This window comes from Protopterus annectens, chromosome 13.part0, assembly GCF_019279795.1.
Source record: "Protopterus annectens isolate FY-2018-M chromosome 13.part0, PAN1.0, whole genome shotgun sequence".
NCBI lineage: Eukaryota > Metazoa > Chordata > Ceratodontiformes > Protopteridae > Protopterus > Protopterus annectens.
The window spans coordinates 1,342,438,100-1,342,453,684 of record NC_056747.1 but is presented as its reverse complement, the minus strand read 5'-3'; positions in this window follow the sequence as shown (position 1 = coordinate 1,342,453,684).

Here is a 15,585-nt window from a genome sequence, read left to right as displayed (position 1 = left end):
ATTTAGTGAACTTTTGAACAGGACAGCTATACCACCACCCCTTTTTTTTTTTACGGTCAGCCCTTAAAATATTATATCCAGGTGGGAGAATTTCTTCATCTTTGATGATCGGTTTAAGCCATGTTTCTGATAGGCACATAATATCAGGGAGGTGTGTGGCTATCATGGCATGTAGGTTTTGAAGTTTATTGTTGATGCTTCTAAGGTTAAGATGGAAGATGAGAAGGGAGCAGGCCGTCCTTTGGGTTGGTATTGGTATGACAGTATTAGGGTTGGAGGTTGGGCCTGGGTTTGGCATATCCGTAGTGGGGTTGGGGGTTGGACCTGGGTTTGGGTGTATATCGCCGTCTATCATAATATGTTTTTTCCATTGAGCTAAGAGTTTTAGGAGTTTATAGAGTATCTTTTGTCCTTGTTTAGTTGTTGGGTCCTTTGGGTATAGTTGGGTGAGGTATATACGGTTTTTGCCTGACAACTTAATAGAGGGATAGAAAGGAGAAGGTTTATTAGGGAACTGTTTTGTGGGATTACTAGTTTGTCCCTTAGGGTAGTGACATCCTGTGAGCTTTAGGTTTTCATAGCTAGTTAGCATGTATGGAATAATTACAAGTGACAGTATAAGGTGGATGAGAAGGTACTTAGTTTTTGACATAATTAATAGGTAGTGGCGGTATTTTTTACTAGGTGGGACTGCAAAATAGGATGATTAGTATATTTGACTACCGGAGTAATGGGAGTGGATGTAGTTGAAGTATGGGCGAATTCAATTGGTTCTGGGATGTTTAGGGTGTGGTTATTGAGCAAATATAAGTAGAGATAGTGGGGGCGGGTGGGATTGAAGCAGAGCGGGGATATACCACTCAACAGAAATTTACTATCTCTCAAGACTTGTAAAGCAGGTGAGTGAAAAAAGCCTTAATAATGGCTGCTCGACCTGCTTGTAGGTAGCAAAAGTTGTTTGAGGTGGAACTGAAGTCCACGCTATGGCTACACTTTTATGCTAAATTTAGTAGCAGACTTTAGGGAAAAATTCCTGATGTCATTTAGCTACCGTAGGCAGTAGGCTGAGTACATATTATATGTCTCAACTGCCTGGTATGCTATTTAAAGGTAAAACTGTTACAAGGTCCTTTTGTTAAAAGTTAGTTATTGACCTTGTTCCGGGAAGTCGTTGCACTTGTTCAGGTCGTCAGTATCTGCCTGTGCAGTCTTGCAGTGGAAATTCCTCTTATTTCACTTTTAAAACTATGGGGCTAGTTCTTGGCCACGTGGAGATTTACCGGCAGATACCTGGGAGAGATAGAGTAAACACACGTGCTTTAATGTAGTGAATATAGATGAAAACAGGCTTAAGGACTGTTTCAAAGCAATTCTAGCTGTAGTTTCTGGCACATACCCTCAGAGTACAAATCTAATAAAGCTAAGCAGTAGTTATAGTGATGCAATTACAAGATGCAGTTATAAACACCATACATTCTTTGTGAATTGGCGAGGCAATACGCCGACTTAATTTAGTCTATCGGCGTGTTTGCCAAGCTCACTGGAACCGTAGTATGATTCTGAGTTCGCCGACTAGGATTGGCGTCACTCCCAAGTCATCAGCGGTTCTACAGTGTGTGCAAGTTTTAGTATTAGCTTTCTGGGTTTAGCGACACATCAATATAGCCTTTATCTGCTGTAAGATTGTAGCAAAACAACGGTTTACTTATTGCAGTTTAACACGCCTAACACTGTACCGAGAATCATAAGTTGAGCACAATGCTTCAAAAAACAGTTGTTAACAGTTAAATAACTAGCAATTATCGGCAGTCTGAGTAATATAAAATGAGCACAGTACATCAAAAACAGTTGATAACAGTGAAAGTACAGGCATTTATCTGCAGATACATAGATAGTAAAGTATTAAATAAGTAAATATATACAATGTTGCATACCTTGGGGCAGGAGCAGTCCGCTAAAGATACACACACTAGTATCTTTGATTTTGGCGGAAACTAGCAGGGGTATTTAAAAACTCCTCTATGTCGCTTGAGAGAGGGAGGGGTTAACTCACCATACACCACTCAACAGAAATTTACTATCTCTCAAGACTTGTAAAGCAGGTGAGTGAAAAAAGCCTTTAATAATGGCTGCTCGACCTGCTTGTAGGTAGCAAAGTTGTTTGAGGTGGAACTGAAGTCCACGCTATGGCTACACTTTTATGCTAAATTTAGTAGCAGACTTTAGGGATAAATTCCTGATGTCATTTAGCTACCGTAGGCAGTAGGCTGAGTAGATATTATATGTCCCAACTGCCTGGTATGCTATTTAAAGGTAAAACTGTTACAAGGTCCTTTTTGTTAAAAGTTAGTTATTGACCTTGTTCCGGGAAGTCGTTGCACTTGTTCAGGTCGTCAGTATCTGCCTGTGCAGTCTTGCAGTGGAAATTCCTCTTATTTCACTTTTAAAACTATGGGGCTAGTTCTTGGTGGCCACGCTGGAGATTTACCGGGCAGATACCTGGGAGAGATAGAGTAAACACGTGCTTTAATGTAGTGAATATAGATGAAAACAGGCTTAAGGACTGTTTCAAAGCAATTTAGCTGTAGTTTCTGGCACATACCCTCAGAGTACAAATCTAATAAAGCTAAGCAGTAGTTATAGTGATGCAATTACAAGATGCAGTTATAAACACCATACATTCTTTGTGAATTGGCGAGGCAATACGACTTAAATTAGTCTATCGGCGTGTTTGCCAAGCTCACTGGAACCGTAGTATGATTCTGAGTTCGACTAGGATTGGCGCCACTCCCAAGTCATCAGCGGTTCTACAGTGTGCGCAAGTTTTAGTATTAGCTTTCTGGGTTTAGCGACACATCAATATAGCCTTTATCTGCTGTAAGACTGTAGCAAAACAACGGTTTACTTATTGCAGTTTAACACGCCTAACACTGTACCGAGAATCATAAGTTGAGCACAATGCTTCAAAAAACAGGTGATAACAGTTAAATAACTAGCAATTATCCGCAGTCTGAGTAATATAAATGAGCACAGTACATCAAAAACAGTTGATAACAGTGAAAGTACAGGCATTTATCTGCAGATACATAGATAGTAAAGTATTAAATAAGTAAATATATACAATGTTGCATACCTTGGGGCAGGAGCAGTCCGCTAGGCGGAAAAAGATACACACACTAGTATCTTTGATTTTGGCGGAAACTAGCAGGGGTATTTAAAAACTCCTCTACGTCGCTTGAGAGAGGGAGGGGTTAACTCACCATACACCACTCAACAGAAATTTACTATCTCTCAAGACTTGTAAAGCAGGTGAGTGAAAAAAGCCTTTAATAATGGCTGCTCGACCTGCTTGTAGGTAGCAAAGTTGTTTGAGGTGGAACTGAAGTCCACGCTATGGCTACACTTTTATGCTAAATTTAGTAGCAGACTTTAGGGATAAATTCCTGATGTCATTTAGCTACCGTAGGCAGTAGGCTGAGTAGATATTATATGTCCCAACTGCCTGGTATGCTATTTAAAGGTAAAACTGTTACAAGGTCCTTTTTGTTAAAAAGTTAGTTATTGACCTTGTTCCGGGGAAGTCGTTGCACTTGTTCAGGTCGTCAGTATCTGCCTGTGCAGTCTTGCAGTGGAAATTCCTCTTATTTCACTTTTAAAACTATGGGGCTAGTTCTTGGTGGCCACGCGGTGGAGATTTACCGGGCAGATACCTTGGGGCAGGAGCAGTCCGCTAGGCGGAAAAAAGATACACACACTATGCTGATAGTCAGCCAGTGCCCTTTGATACTGGCTTTTGCTTCGGATAAGTAAATGCCAAACAGAAGAGTTCCCAGCACAGAACCCTGGGGTCCCAGCACAGAACTCTAGGGGACTCCAGTGTGGTATATTTGCTAACCACCTACTTGGTGATGTAACAGGGCAATGGTAACATTTGGTAACATTGTATCCACTTTCAGAATTAGAATTAGGAGATGGTAGCCACTGATTGGTATCACAGTCAGAGCGATGGCAACCAGTATAAATAATCTATTCACTCATGTGACAGGGTAATAATAGTCATCTACTTTCTGGCAACATCATAGATAGGGCAATGGTAACAACTGGTAACCACTTCCTCACCAGTTACAGTTAACATGATGGTGACCATCTGTTGATTGATTACACTATCAGCATGGCGATTTTACCCACCCTCTCATTATTAGCACATGAACTTCAACAGTGATGACCACCTGTTCATTTAGAATACAAGTGACAGAGCAGTGGTCATCAACTGCTTAAGGTCATCACCATATTCAGAAATGGTAATCACTAGCTTACTGCCTCCACCTTTGATAGGGGAAGTGTTAAAAGCAGACTTGAAAAGAACACCAAGATTAAAATATATATATTTGACTTAAATGCTGGGGAATCCTGATATTTCTGACATGGTCATTGAGTAGCCATTGCTATAAATTATACCTAACAACCTTCATAGGTTTATAGGTGTGTACCAGGCTAATGGTCTTGGAGCCTTTACAAGCTTAGCCCATAGAAGTGTCCGGGCATTGTGCCACCTGGCGTTAGTTCCCAGTGCCTCTAACAAGTAGATCCAATTGAGTGATCCCCGGGATGAACGTTCTAATACCCATCCACACATCAAGATTTCGTGTGAAGAGGGTCAGTGAGGTGCTCTGCTTGATATGTATAGGAAGTGTATTCCAGAGCATGAGCAGTCTCTGGGTGAGGAACCTGTCCCTCCAGCATGTTTTGCTGATTGTGGTAATGAGGTTGAGGTCTCTGAAGTATGTGGTGTGGAGGGATTGAGATTTCTTTAGATGTAGCATTTCTAACAGAGCTGAGTCATACATGGCTTTGTAAGTCAAGCAGAGATTGCCTCTAAGTAGGCGATATGAGACAGAGAATAGCTGGAGTCTTTTGAGTCTGTCCATGTAGGACATGTGTTTAATGTATGGGATCCTCTTTGTGAGGTACTTCAGTGGCCTCTCCTTCTGTTGCAGGTGTCTAGTGAGGTACATGCCAAATGGGGCATTATACTGAATGATTGGTCTAATGAGGGAAGAGTAGAGTGAGATGATGACCTCTTTCTTCCTGGATGCAAAACCCTTGGTAATGAGATGTGCCACATAGAAGGACTTTCTGACCACAGTGGCAATGTGGTGGTTGAAGGAGAGGTTACTGTCAACCTGTGACCCCAGATCTCTTATAATGCCTTCAGTATTCAGTGGGCTCCCATTGATGTAGTAATTAGTGTGAATTGAGTTTTTACCAAAGGGGATGATGACACATTTTTTGGTGTTAAGCTTATGGCCATGGTTTCGACACCAGTCATTGGTCTCAGTGAGGCCTTTCTGTAGGATGTCTGCATCACTTGGGGAGTTAGTAATGGCTCCTAGCTTGCAGTTATCTGCAAACATGGTCAGCCAGAGTCCCTTCATGTTGGCCTGGACTTCTGAGAAGTAGATGACAAACAGGAGAGGACCCAGAAGCAATCCCTGTGGGACTCCACTCATGACTGGTCAGCTGTCTGAATTGGAGTCCACTACTTTCACACTGTGGGTTCTATCTGTGAGACAATTTGCAACCCACCTAGTGGTATAGGGGTTGATGCCTGGTTTGGTGAGTTTATCAATACTTCTTGAGTGAGGAATAGTATCAAAGGCCTTGGCCATATCAAGGTAGGCTGCATGCATTGCCTTACCTTCATCCACAGCTCTGGTGACTGAATCAAAGAAGTCAGTCACTTTGAGCAGGCATGATCTCCCTTTCACAAAGCCAAACTGTGTGGTGTCTAGAGTTTGGAGATTTTTCTATACCTTTGTTAATCAGGTCCATGATGATGTGCTCAATAGCTTTACATATCAGACTCCTCAGGCTAATGGGGGGATAATTCCCAGGGTCTGTAGTCACTCCCCCTTCATGAAGAGACATGACTGTAGCAGTGCACCATTCAGTAGGGACAAAGCCTGATGTGAGGCTGTGACTGAACAGTGCACACAGATGTTGTGCCAGTTCACTTTGTAGTTCATGTAGAACACAGCCAGGGATATTATTGGGTCCCATGGAAGCTGTACTCTTGGCCTTGGACACCGAATCTGTCAGCCAGTATGTTGGCAATATCTGTCGGATGCATATAGGAGGTATCGTTGTGCAGTATCTCAGAGCAAATCTGGGTATTGCTGTGGATACAGGTATAGAAGGCTTTGTGATTGTTTTTAGGGTTTGCTGCAATTCTGCCTTCATAACTGGCTTTAGAGGATTTGATGAGGGATCTCAACTTTTTGTTGAGGCTAATAAGGGAGTTTTTCCAGTCTTGGGACTTCACCTCTTTTTCTGCAACAGTTTCTTCCTTTTGATGTAGAGTTTATTAATGGCAGGGGACCACGAGATTGGCTTCCTTTTTTTCAGAGGAGAGCATCTTGGTTCTGTTGGGTATGGCTAGTTCCATGCATTTGTGTACATGTTCATACAGTGTATTGGTGTATGATTTGGCAGTCATGCAACTGTTTTTCATTGGCATGGGTACCATGAAGTTAGCCACCTCTGTTTTTAGGAGTCCAATGTCAGCTTTGGAGAAGTTTTTCAAGGTGGTTACCTTTGCGGGGGTGTGGGTGAGATGTTGATTTCCATGGTGATTAGTTTATGGTTGGATCTGACCAGGGTGGGACTGACTATTGGTGTAGAGCAACGGTCACTTGTGTTAATAATAACCAGGTCAAGAAAGTTGCTTCCTCTAGCGGAGGTCACAATGAGCTGGTCCAGGGCATTGGAAATTATGAATTCCAGGAAGTGCTGGGCCAGTGTATTGGTGCTTGAGTAGTTTTCCCAGTTGATGGAGAGATAGTTGAAGTTTCCTAGTAAGAGAGTGTTGGGTTAGACCTTGATAGATTTCAGGGTACTTAGGAAGATGAAGTGAGAGTCTAGGGACATGGCTGGGGACATATAGCAGGCTATAACCTGGATCACTGTCTTACCCAATGTTAGTTGTACCTGAAGTATCTCAGATGTGTTTTGCTGGGCTACTAGTCGGTAGGTGTGCATATCCTTTATGAATATGGAGACACCACTGCCTTTGGAGCTTCGGTCCATGTTTCGGGGCCAAACGGTGTGGAATGAGTTATAGCCTGGTAGTGAAGGGGTACTTTCTGCCACTTTAAACCATGTCTCAGTTACAGCACAAATGTCAATGTTCTCCATTTTGAGGAGTGCTTCCAGCGAGTACATCTTGAGATTTAGACTTCTAGCATTGAGCTGCATGACCCTCAGATTGCATTTATTTATAGTTGTTATGGTGATAATTTGGTCTTTGAAACTCTTCCTAAAAAAGGCACTATAGGGGTAGCAAGAGGCTTGGCCAGTACCCAGAAACCCAGGGGTGACAGATGCAGGCCATCTCTAGCAAAGCATTGAGGTATGTCAATCATGTTATCCCAAGCAGATAGATACTGGATCCCCTTAGAATGACAACAGAAATGTAGCCAATTGTTGAAGTCAATAATTTTTTGTTTGTACTGTGGTATCATTCTGGGTGATGGTAGGATACTGCTCATGGCTAGTATCATACCTGCCTGGGTTACATAATCTGAGAGCTCCACCATGTCTCTTTTCATGTAGTCCAGGGAGGTGTGTCTCAGGTCATATGACAGAGTCATACTTGTACTTGCTGTGGAGTGACCTGAGTGCATGTGTTATGTGTCAGATTTTGGCACCTGATAGACAGCTGACGTTACCATCTCCTTATTCAACCTAGTGAGTGGAACATCTGTATGCCTCACTATTGAGTCACCTATGATTAGTGTATTGGGCAAGGTGTTTAGCCTTAGGGGCTTGAAGGGTACACTGTGGAGGTGTCCTGTGGTCTGTGCTGTTTTGTGGTGGTTGAGTGTTTCTGTCTTGGAGGTCTCAGCCATTTGGATAAATTTCTATTGAGAGCCTTCACAAAGGTGGGTGTGTGGTTTGTGTTTTTATGTGAGAGCTGTGATAGTGGGTGTTCTGGAGGGCTATGTGTTCCTTGTGGTGTGGTGCAGGTGTTGACCTTCTCCTCTTGATGAGCTAGTCCGGTCTTGGCAGGAGAGTGCATAGCATCCAAATTGGTGATATGTCAATTTCTCACAAGTCTGAGTGTTGGGAGGTAAGAGGAGAGGGTTGACTGGATACATGAGGCAGTTGCTACACTGCCTCAGAATGCTCAAGTGCACTAGATTAATAGGAGAAAGCACAAGGAACTGCCCTTTAATCATGCCAGGAGGGGTGGCCATAACTACTAAGTACTAGAGCTATTTCTGTGAAGAAAATCTAGTGCTGATGACACTTAGGTGGGCTACAATAATTGCTACAAAAACCTGTTAAATGCAAAGTGATTAGGCTATTTGAAGTGGAAGAGAGAAAGAACTAGCAAGATCTAAGGGAAAATCTGAAGAGCAGACTTTCTGGCCCAAGTAATAGCTTGCCTTAGCTTGGCGCCAAATTTCAGAGCTTAAACAAGCGCAAACCCATGCAAATGCGGTCTTTTACACCAGAGAGTTGAAAGGGATGGAAAAACTTCCCAAATGGCCAATAAACTACAATTTATAGGCCAGAAACCACTCCTCTTGTAGTAGATAGGTGACCTAGTGCTTACCACTCCTACTGAGAGCTAGGAAGCTTTCCTCCAACACAGAAAGGCTTGGAGGGCTCAGAAGCTTACAAGCAGACCTGGATACAGCAAATCTGTATCTGGACTAGGCTAGTTACAGAAAAGACAGGAAACAAGCCCAAATGTGGGCATTTAAACCAGAAAGTTGAAAGGAATGGAAAAACTGCCAAAACAGACAATAAACTACAATTTCTGTGCCAGAAACCACTACCTCTGTGGTAGATAGGCTACCTACTGCTTACCACTCTCACTGATAATCTAGAAGGCTTTCCACCAACGCAGAAAGGTTTGGGGGCTCAGAAGTTTAGCAGCAGTCCTAGATACAGCAAATCTGTATCTGGACAAGATTAGTTACAGGAAAGGTGGGAAACAAGAGCAAGCATGGGCTTTCAATAAAAATTATTTAAAAAAAATGAACAAAATGATTCAGGCAAGGATAAAAGCCTGCTGTTTGAAAAATATGTATTCATATATATAGTAGGATATGTATTCATATATATAGTAGGATATGTATTCATATATATATATAGTAGGATATGTATTCATATATATATATAGTAGGATATGTATTCATGGGTTATATATAGTAGGATATGTATTCATATATATAGTAGGATATGTATTCATAGATATAGTAGGATATGTATTCATATATATAGTAGGATATGTATTCATATATATAGTAGGATATGTATTCATATATATAGTAGGATATGTATTCATATATATATATAGTAGGATATGTATTCATGGGTTATATATAGTAGGATATGTATTCATATATATAGTAGGATATGTATTCATAGATATAGTAGGATATGTATTCATATATATAGTAGGATATGTATTCATATATATAGTAGGATATGTATTCATATATATAGTAGGATATGTATTCATATATATAGTAGGATATGTATTCATATATATAGCAGGATATGTATTCATATATATATTAGTGTTATGCTTGCTGCATTAGGAGTTTAAAAGGGTTAACACATTTATTCTGTTACAGGCCTGAAAAAATAATTGCATGTACTTTCTGTCTTTGCTTCTGGTCAGCTCAGAGAATGACCTTGATCATACACTGAGAAACAGATGATTTTACTAGCACTAAAGTAGGAGAACAATGAAATGTTATTAGACTCAGACAAATAACCTTGTTTGTGTTAAATGAACACTACAGCTGCACAGGAAATAGATAAAACTATAGACTGCAATCAGTATAGGCTTTGTGTTCAAAGTGAGAAAGAATCATGACTTGTAACACTAATCGTTACAGCCTGGTGGTCAAGAAGGCCACGTTGTTTTTGAGAGAACTTTCTCATGGGAACATTTATAATTGTTATATCAGCAGAAAAACTTAGTAAACACCTGTCTTAGAACAATTCTTAGAGTTGTATTTAATTACGTCAGCTTAGAGGACAATGGCTTACAGAATAGTATAACTGTGAAGTATTTCCTGTATAATGTCAGACAAATCTCTGAACTGCTTTTTTGTCGCCTTGTACAAGAATAAAGGAACCTTAACTGAACCTTGGCTGCATTGATCTTTGATTTTCTTTTGACAAGTTGGTCCTTCATTGACCGGAAACCTTTCAGTAACCTCGGATCAGACAGGCCTGGTGGCTCGAATCCGTATGGAAGAAGTTACCAAAATGGTTCTTCTTGTTCGAAAAGACCTCTGACTGAATTGCCGTATAACCAGAGGCCGGACACTTTCTAATCTGTGGCTGACGGGCAGGCTTCAGTCGGACTGGGGAGATCAATTGTTGAGGCTCAGGTAAGGTGATTCTACTTTTTTCTGTTTTAGATCAGGGACTTGATTGCATTTATTCCAGTCAGGATTATCTGTATGAATGCAGGGACAGGAAAATTGCTATTTTTGTCATAGATCAGGGAAACAGATTAAGTAGGCAGGTAGTCTGGAGGGACTATAAAATCTTTGTGGTACCACGTTAAAATAAGAAGGGTTATGTAACATTTATAAGGTTAGAACAAAATTGGTAACAAGTATACAAAACTCTCTCGAAACCCGCCATTAACTGAGGACGCGGAATATATGCAATCGCACCGTGCCGATAATATTAAGTATTACATGAAGTGGGTTAATAAATACGAATTTGATGGTAAATTAGAAAAATCCTCACTTATCAAACTTCTAAAACAACTCAAAGCTGATTCTAAAGGTCAGGCAAAAAGGCAGCGCAAACTAGGAATTCCTCAGGCACACAGGTGGATTGTGGAAGCAAACCGAAGGGAGCAAATAAATAAGAATTCAAAGGCATTATTTTTTGGATAAACAGGATAATAACTTAGTGGTAGCATCGGCCCCTCCACCTCTGCTACTGGAATATGATGTCAGTGAACAGGCAGGTCCACCCCCAAGATACCCTGCTGTTCCGTTAGGTAGAGGTGTTACAAGAGCAGAACCGTTTGTTAGAGATCCCATTGAAACTAGGCTTCGAACATGTAAGGAAAGGGAGAGAATTGAATTGTATTAGGCAAAGAGAGAATCACAGGCTGAGTGAAGAAGAGATGTGTCCACTCATAGAGGTACCTAACCCGCAGACAGGACAAGAAGGGTAGGACCCAACACTCCTGGTATACAGACCATGGACACCGGAAGATATCCAGAAAGCCACAGAGGGAATTCCCCATCCAAAAGTTAATTTTAGAAAGTTTTTAGAAGACTTACAAGGCATGAGGTTAAGTTATCATTTAAATGGAGAGGAAGTAGAAAAAGTAGTCAGACAGATAATAGGTCCAGATTGGCACATGGTTGGTGGCGACTGGAATCCTCGTGATGCTGCACTCAAGCCCCTCCCACACAGAAGTGCAGAGTTAGACAGCAGAATGAAAGGTCTAATGGACCGAATCTCTAAGAAATGGAAGCCTTGGGCAGACTGGACTTGCATTAATCAATGCATCCAACAAGAAGGTGAAGCTGTTGATAGATATTTTGCTAGATTACTAGAATGCTTTAATAACCACTGTGGAATGCAGATACCTGAAGACCAAACACATGATTCCTCATATGAGCAGCAGTTGAAGAATGCGTTCTTAAAAGGCAGTATTACGCCCATAAGTAGTTTTATTACGAAGCATATGGTAGATCATCGTACAAGTAGGTTACAGTCACTTCTTGAATATGCTAGACATGCCGAAAGGCATTTTAATAATAAAAAGAAAAAGAAAGCCCAAGTATTTGCTGTAGAAGATGGAGAAGTTTATTTGGTACAGTCCGGGAAGAAGGGCAAAAAGAATGCCCAGGGAAACAGACAGTCTGATCAGTGATCAGAGGACTGTGAAGGGCGAAAGAAAAGGGGTGAATGTTTCAAATACGGTACAAAGGGACATATGGCAAAGGATTGCAAAAAGAAAAAGAAGGCAGCTATAGAAGATAAAGATGAAGAAGGTGAGGACTGACTATATGATAGTCAAGAATCACTAGAGAGCAATAACGGAGAAAAGACCAGTGAGAATGTGACAGACAGAGTTGAGAATGTGTTAGAAGAAATGGAGGAAGTGCAGGAAGCTACCGATAGTGAAGACAATGAAATATTACATCTAGCCTTATTGAGCCTGGAGCTCTATTTGGCTGACACGAAACCAGAAGTTACACTTCTGGTGGAGGGGAGGAAAGTCAAATTTTTGTGTGATTCAGGGGCATCACGAACCCTGGTATACCCCTTCAACCTACCAGAGAATTCAGAGTCACATGATTGCATACTAGTGAAAGCAGCTAATAGACAGCTGTATCGGGAGCCCCTCTCCCATAATATCGCCATAACAGATCCTGTTTCAGGATTAACCCAGAAGAGTAAAATTGTTGTTTCTGCGAAATGCCAGTGAACCTTTTAGGCAGAGATCTTATGCAACTATTTGGCATAGCAGTAGTCCCGACCATGCAGGGTATGGAAGCACAGTGACAAATTAATACTTTTGCAGTGCAAACGGATGGTGAAACATTTTATTGGTACAGCCAGGACTTGGTTATGACCAGTCCTGGGGCAGTAACTAAAGAATTGATAAATGTAGCTATCAGTAAGTTCCCCTCCCTTTGCATTGACGTACAACACCTGTTGCATTGTACTCTGTATTATCGTACTATACCAGGACCTGACAGAGAATATGAGCAAGAATTGTTTAAAAACTGTGCAAACAGATTAGTTTTGCGTAATCTGTACTGGGACAGGAAAGGGAACAGTGTGGTTAGCTGTTCATTGCCCTAGGAGTTTTTTGCACTGTACAAATCGAATCAGTTACCACGTTAGTCTAACTAAGGACAAGAGTATGAAATGGGCAGACCTAGGAGAAAAGGTCACAAAATGGGAAAAACAAACAGAATCAGAACTGTTAGAGCAAGGAGTTCAAAGACAAAAGTTGAATTGGGTGACACAGACACATCCAGCTGTACACTTGCAGTCAAGCGAGAACAGCTGAGAAACACTCTTACTAGAAGAGGAAGAAAAAGCTTTGTTAGAAATACCAGAGACTCTTTGGTCAACAGGAAAATAAGATGTAGGACTTATTCGTACAGCAGGACCAGTTACCATCACACCGAAATCAGCATTTAGACCACAGAAAAGGCAGTACCCCTTAAGAAAATTTGCAGAAGCAGGTATTAAGCCTATTATAGCAGCTTTACTTAAGGAAGGAATACTGGTGGAATCTCCTGATTCACCATGTAACACACCCTTGTTTCCAGTTAAGAAAGCAAACGGAGAATGGCGTATGGTCAAAGATTTGCAAGCTGTGAATGACGCAGTAATATCAAGGGCACCTACGGTGCCAGATCCACAAACCCTATTGAATGATTTGAAGCCCCAACAGAAATATTTCTCTGTGGTAGATATCAGCAATGCGTTCTTTTCGATACTGATACACCCCGACAGCCAGTATTGGTTTGCATTTACATTTCAGGGCAAACAGTATACATATACACGACTAACACAGGGATATTGTGAAAGTCCAATGATATTTGCACAAGAAATGGTGAGTAACTTGGCGGGATTTATCCCACCGAAAGGCAGTCAGATTTTACTTTATGTTGACGACATCCTGCTGGCAGCCCCCACCCAGCAGGATTGTAAGGAAGACACAATAGCATTATTGCCATTTTTAGCCACTGAAGGACATAAAGTAAGCAAAGATAAATTACAGCTTTGGAAAAAACAAGTTAAATATCTTGGATATGTCATATCCAAAGAAGGCAGGACATTAGATGAGGACAGAAAAATAGCGATTTTACAAGCACCAAAACCTGCAACCAAGAAGGAAATTATGTCCTTCCTTGGTACGACTAATTTTTGCCGGAGCTGGATCCTGAACTATGCTTTGGAATCTGCACCATTAACTAACCTGATTTTTGAGAAGCCTATGGCAGATCAAGATTTGATACAATGGACACCAGAAGCAGAATTAGCTTTTTGTAAGCTAAAACAGTTGATAGCATCCTCATTAGTTTTAGGGTTACCAAACTATCATAAACGTTTTTTCCAAACTGTGGACTGTAAGCAAGGTTATATGACGTCAGTGTTGACGCAGCAGCATGGGGACAAGCAACACCCCATTGCGTACTATTCCTCACAACTGGACCCAGTGGCATGGTCCTTACCTCACTGTGTACAAGCAGTAGTTGCAGCCACAATGGCAGTATAGGCTTCGGCCTCTGTAGTATTATTCCACCCTCTCACATTGAGAGTGCCTCATGCAGTCGGGATTATTTTACTGCAAGAGAAGGTAGCATATCTTTCCCCTGCTAGGCACCTGTCCTGTATGACTATCTTGCTGAGCCAACCTCATATGACAATTGAACGTTGTACAACTCTGAACCCGTCTACTTTGCTTCCGACTCCTGCAGATGGCACACCGCACAGCTGCCTGCAGGTAATTGAGCAAAAGACACTACCTAGAAAAGATCTCACGGATGTTCATTTGGATGATGCCGAAGTGACATATTACATGGACGGCTCATGTAAAAAGGGTCCTACAGGATGGAATCTAACAGGTTATGCTATAATTTCTGATACCGAAGTTATAGAAGCAAAATCCTTACCACACAGCTTATCTGCACAAGCAGCACAATTGATTGCCTTGACACGGGCATGTATTTTAGCAAAGGATAAACATGTAAACAGTTTTTACAGACAGCCAGTATGCTTTTTCTACTGTACATGTTTTTGCGCAACAATGGAAAAATCGGAGGAATGGTGACATCTACCGGCAAACCGATTAATCATGCACAGCTTATTTTAGATTTGTTAGAATCAATTCAGTTACCTCAGAAAGTAGCTATTTGTAAATGCATAGCTCATACCAATCCACAAGATAGGATTTCAAAAGGCAATGCGAGAGCTGATACAGCTGCAAAGCAAGCAGCTTCAGAAGCATTTCTTTTGAGTGAGGAATTACAACCTTCTGAGATTTTAAACTTAGAAATGTTAAAAACAATGCAAACACTTACCACACAGGTAGAAAAACAAAAGTGGGTAAAACGAGGAGAACTCCTCAAGGAAGGACTGTACATCTCCAAGGAAGAGAAACCAATATTGCCATCTAATTTGTTTAGATATGCAGCTTTGTTGAGCCATGGGCAATGCCATTTCTCAACAGGGGGGATGGTACAGATAGTTAACCAGGTATTCACTACATATGGATTTACAAACTATGCAAAAAAATTTTGTTTGTCATGCCATACTTGTAACAAACATCATGCACAGGGGGCGTTAAAGCCCAAGCAAGGGAGTTTCCCTACACCACCGTATCTGTTTCATACTATTTGTATGGATTTCATAGAATTGAATAAATGTGAGAACAAACGTTATTGCCTTGTCATTGTGGATATGTTTTTCAAATGGGTGGAAGCTTTGCCGACAAAAAATCCAGATGCAGTTACAGTTGCGAAGGCTCTGGTTAAAGAGATTATTCCTAGATTTGGTATACCGGAA